Raw genomic sequence first — 6,176 nt, 5'->3', positions numbered from 1 at the left:
CGCGTTTTGATAATAGCAGTATTTCATTGAACAATCAAGCAGCCACATAATATCCTTGAAGGGTATTATAATCCTGAAAGGCTATTGACAAAGAATTGCTGTAACATGGAAAGTAAATTTACTTCTTTGTATTAAGTAACAATTTTGAAATTACCTTTCTATCTGTATAAATGTGTGTACCCAAGATTTGCCTGCAGCACATATCCTGCTTATGTGTCTCAAGAAACGCTTACCGACTCACTTAGGGCTATATACTTAAGCTAGTGTATACTCTTCCATTTGGTTAGGACAAGGTCAAAGATTATCTGATTAGTCCTTTATAGTCCACTTTTGGTGCCTTTTGCAACGACTGACCTGTCACATATGCAGTGCCACGTCATGCTTATGTGCACTACAGGCTATGGTATCTCCCTGTGGATAGACATTTTTGCAACTGGAGTTTACAGGGTTTGTAAAGAAAGTGTGTGCAGGTAATACATAAGGTGCACAATGTGATCTGTGTCCACTATATACTGTACACCTGTGATAAACAGGTATGTGAACATATTGTACAAGGTGCCGTGTACAAAGTGTTTGACTGTAGCTGGCTGGAGAAAGTGTGTATCATATATATTCATATATTTAAAACACAGAATTTTCTATACCCATACATTTAAATCTTAAAAATGTATATCAGTGTTTGCAGCTGCCAATTGGTAGAGAAGGTGCAGGTGTCTCCAAGGCTTTGTGGCACCAGAAGACAGCCCAGTTCAAGCTGCTGTTTAGTTGCTGGCTGGTTGTGGTTCTGACTCTGGGAGACACGTTACTCATCAAATATTGCCACCAAAGAAAAAACGAAGTCATTGACCTTGCTAATGTTATATCTAAGTACAATGCAACAGTATTACTTAATTTTACCCGAATTAAATGGGTTGTACAGATGCTCATTCCATACAAAATATGATTTTGAAAATTGGCCAGTGGGGGGCACCAAGCTATACATTTAGATATTTACGTGTATTTGCATTTCTGCATAAACTTCAAATGTAACTGTACACAAAACTGGATTCACTGTGCAAAAATTCAGTTAGTTTAACACAATATGTAATAAACCCCTTGTTTCCAGGCAGGAAATAACCCGAATGAGGGGTTGTTGAAAGGGGGACTGGAAGTAAGCTCTGAATCAATTCCACCCTGTGGTTCTGATCCCCATCATTGTGGAGTGCTTCAGGTTGTGCTTCCTGGCTAGACTGAAAGCCCTTCCTTCCTTCCTTTACCTTCGGCCCATACCACTTTCCCTACCACTCTAACAAGTCAACAGAGGATGCTGTCTCCACTGCAGCACACTGAGCTCTGACACATCTGGACACCAAAGATGCCTACGTCAGGTCAGGATGCAGTTTGTGGATCTGCATTCAGAATTAGACCTTATTTGCCTGGAACCTGACTGAATTGGTCACAATGAATACATAACATTTGATAAACACCATATAGAACTTAAAAACACTACAGAAGATATGCAGGATTCAGACTATAAAATATGCAATATCCACAATACATGCTATACAGCATGATAGATGAATGATAGGCTGTTCACTATACAAAAGTATTGTGGAACAATTATTGCACTGTGATTTTGTTACTGCAAATATTTCTGATTAATAAGGAATATTGCCTTTCTATTTGGAGCAGCTTGTGACCAGGATGAAAGCTCCCTTCAGCCAGGATGCATTCAGTTCCTGGATTGAGGAGAGGCTGCGAATGTGTGTATCGTTCGTTCTTTTGATTTTTTTCCGTTTCAAAACCGAATCGGAAAAACAACAACAAAAAGGAACTACAGGACAAGAAAATATTTTTTCGTATTTTTCCCTTTTATAACCAAAGTGGAAAATCAAGACATCAGACTAATAATAGAGCAGTGGGTTTTTTTTCTCTGACTGGAAATGTAGTGAAGCAGAACAAAAGTGGACCAGGTTTAACGGTTTAACCGTTAACAACATACAGCAATTATGGCTGCACTTCTATTGTCATTTTTTGAGTGGATACTCAAATGCACATAAAATATTCGCGCGTTTACAACAATCTATTGTCGCACATGTCGCTTTTGTACGGAAGTCTGTAGAGGACATGCATAAACTTCTTTTTTTCTTTTCGTTATCTGGAGATCACGACTTATTTTTCTCGTCATCTCGACATAACCAAAGTCGTTTTCTCGAGATCACAACTTATTTTTTTATTGTGATCTCGACATAACCCATGTCACTTTCCCATGATCTCGCGACAGGTTTAGTATTATCCTCATGGACGAATGCATCAGATTTTACTTTGATCGTGGACTGTCCCAATCAGAATCATAATCAGAAGACTTTATTAATCCCGGGGAAAATTGCTCACATTGCGACTGCACAATCACATAAACACGAAGACAAGAACAATACAATATAAGTATTAAAATAGGAATGAAGTGTAAAACAAATTCTTCAAACTGTGGGAAAAAAGTCGAGATATATTGCACAGTTTGCAACAAATCATGGATACGAGGAGATATCACTGTGTCTGTCGGTGCTAGAAAATTGTCATATTATAGTGTTTGTCATTTGAGAAGGAGCCTCAGAAAATTGCAGCAGAAATTATAGTGAGCCTGAACGAGTAGTCAGTTTCATTACCAACCAACTGGTGGGTCCGGGACGTCTCCATGGTTACCGGTTGATGTTCGAAATATGTCAGCTTAAAAAAATAAGAAAAACGTAAGTCGTGATCTCGAGATAACGACTTTGGTTATGTCGAGATCACGAGAAAAATAAGTCGCGATCTCCAGATAACGAAAAGAAAAAGTTTATGCATGTCCTCTACAGATTTCCGTACTTTTGAAAGTGAATGCGTCCTTATACATACTAGTTTTAAGTGCATCCCTGTTTATAAATGTTCATACAGTACTGTACTGTATAGTGTAATAAACAGAATAGAGGAAATCAGATCAAATATACATTAATTAGGTTTACATGCTCTAAATTCAGGTAATCGTTTTTATTTATTCTGAATAATGAAAAGGTCTAATGGAAGCTTTGCTAACTTAGCTTTAATTCGTGTAATGCCGAGTCGCCGCGCTGCAGTTTCCACCCCCGAAGTTCTCGTACAGGGTGCAATACCGACTGGTCGGAGATCTATAGACATAAGTCCGGGCGGTCGTTAAACAGTTTGGTCGTTGAGGAGTATCTGTACTTGATAATGCTGAAAATAAACAATCAATAAAACAGTTTTGTTCCCTATGACAGAGTAAGAAATGTTTTAGCACAACTTACAGATGATCGAAAATTAGGCTTGGGCAGTATTACTGTAATTTGAGTTATTTATTGTGTTTTCACAGTAATACGTGAGCCGTCAGATACAAACACGGTGGGTAATTTACACAACAATCGAGACACGCGAGGATCGTACAGGATGCACATAAGACACGGGCAACACACGACAGTAGGGAATGCAGCTAAACCATAACAGCAACAATACAAGAGCTATTTATAATTACATGTACCGATAACCGCCAGTGTTACAATAATGTAATATACTGTGTGAGGAAAAATTAGATACAGCCTAAATCTCAACACAGCTGATGGTCATTGCAATGTGACAATTGCTTGCGCATAACATGCGACGTCAATATTAACATTGCATAGGCCTAATATCCATGCATTCTCTAGGCCCACATGTCCTAGGATCATGGGAGTACGGAACCTATTCCAGAGTCTATGGGTGCAAGGCAGAGAATAACCCCCCCCCCACAGAAAAAATATTTGGACTGGGGTGTGGGGAAGCAGAGAACCTGGAGGAAACCCCACCATGACATGGGTAAAAATACAGGCTTCATGGACACAGTGCCAGAGTCTAGGCTCAAGCCCTGGCCCCAGGGGTGTGAGGTAACAGTGCGAACCACTGCACCACCCCCATAATATAGTATAATTATATTATAATTATAATTATATATATAACTGATACCAAGTACAAAGAAACCCAGAAGTGGTTTAAAAGAGTCACAGACTTTCAGACCATTGCTCCCCTACAATTTCAATTTGAAGAGTTTTCATCTGATACACACAATGAAGAAATTCCACAAAAAGTAGACACAGCTGTTTTCAAAAGTCTTCAGAAACTGAACAAATACTACATTGAAAGAAGTATCATAACTGTAGTAAAACCATGTCACACCTACTATCACAGCTATAGATGCAGAAGAACTCGAGAAATCTTCTTTCAAGGCGGTGCCTTGTAAGTTCTTAACCGAGTCATAACTGTTCAGGTTCTCACGTACAGAACGAGCTTGTTTTGCTATACAATCTGGCACGTGGTATGAAATTCCCACCAGTATTCTTTTATTGCTGATGCAAGTAAAGGGAGGAGTCTGAGATATGAAATCCTTTTACAGGTTTATGGTGTCTTGGCCTGTGGGCGATTAGGTTCTAAAAGTACATGCTGATCATCTTCTACAGCTACATTTACAGAGGCACCGCAAAGGGTGTGTGTGGGGGAGGGGGAGGAGTAACAAGAATTCCTAATTGGACTGGTGTGCTGTGCAGGCCTAGTATGATATGCAACTAGCAGTGCCCTGGATACATGACCGTAAGAGCAATAGGCATTTAGATGTGCAGGCTGTACTGAGAATAGCTACTGGTTCTACATGTTTACTATAGGGCATATTATATAAATCTTTATACATTCATTGTTGACTGGTCTCCATCTTTGATGTAACACTTTGTAGTGAGTCCATGAGGTATTTTCTTCCAGTTACTTAAGACTAGATACTAGATGGATGGCACCATAAATTGACTTGTCAGTCCAACCATACGTTGAACAGACTATAGGAGGTGGCTTCAAGTGCATCCAATAGTATAGCTAGTGCTTCCTAAACCAGTTTGGAAGTCCCTCCAAAAAGGAACCATAACTATTTCAGGAATGTTGACAGCAATGAGCGTGGGGCATCAGGTGACTCATTGTTATTATACTTACTGTTTCACCTGTCTTTCATTCCCTTTGTTTACTATGTATTTTTTATTTGTACATTACTATAGCCAACCTTGGTTGCTATTCTTTTAACACTTCATTACTAATCAATAGTAGTCTAGTAATGTATCCATATTGCATTACATAGAGCTCAAACACTTGTAAAATTAACTTCCAGTAACACTGCCAATATTCTCACCCATTAAGCTGGCTCACTTTTGTTAACTTTTTTTATGCTGTACATCGACACAGCTTAGACTATGAAAATTAATCTGTTATCTTCAGATCAGATTAATCTGTTATCTTATCTGTAGAGCTGGATTTTGGGGTGTACCTAGAAATCCTGGGCCCGTCTACAAGATGTCACCTTGGGCCTCACTGACCAACTTTACATATTCAAGAGCCACTGTCAAGTGCTGGGTCCCCTGAATCTGCCAGGGTATCCCTACCCCTCTGGTGCCCCTGGCTGGGTAATCTTTGTCGATCAGTAATATGTCTTAATGATTATGTTCAATGTTGTAGGATAATGGTTGGTAATAATGTGTCTTATCATTCAGAAGTTTATGGTGATGATCAATCACCTTTTGCATTAACCATATCTCAATGCTCTTTTTGAACTTGACTGGTAGTAGATACACCTTGGAGTTATATTAAAACCCCATAAATCTTTGTGGGCTTAAGACTGCTAATTATGGTTGATATTATCTCAAATTCCCTAGACACTGTTCTGCTTACTTTTTGAACATGAAACCTACAGATAGAGTGAATCTGGTTAGCTTCCCTGTTTTGTGCATTCTCTATTCAACAATGTATTCTGTAATCTTCTGTATTTAGACAATATTCAACATTACAACATTTTTATCAAACTTCTTGTATATTTTTGTATAATAGAGCTGTTGAATTAAACCATTGTGAAGAACATTCTACAATAATCTCTTTAATTCAAGAAATCACTTTCTAGAACAAAACATTGAGATTTTTTTTCCATAGTAATGCATTTACTCATGAGTCCATGGGGTATTTTTATGGTTTCGAAGTCTGGAGACTCTTTCCTAAGGATGAAAATCACACTCTTGTGAGACATTATTTCTAAGGCAGTGCACCTCCTGGCAGGATGCTAATTCCAGAGGATCATGCCAGGGGCATGACTGTGGACGGGCAGGGGGTCGTCTGCCCACCCAGCAGAGACAGACCAAAATGAA

Source organism: Paramormyrops kingsleyae, chromosome 2 (genome assembly GCF_048594095.1).
Source record: "Paramormyrops kingsleyae isolate MSU_618 chromosome 2, PKINGS_0.4, whole genome shotgun sequence".
In the NCBI taxonomy this organism is placed as follows: domain Eukaryota; kingdom Metazoa; phylum Chordata; class Actinopteri; order Osteoglossiformes; family Mormyridae; genus Paramormyrops; species Paramormyrops kingsleyae.
This window is presented reverse-complemented; position numbering follows the sequence as displayed.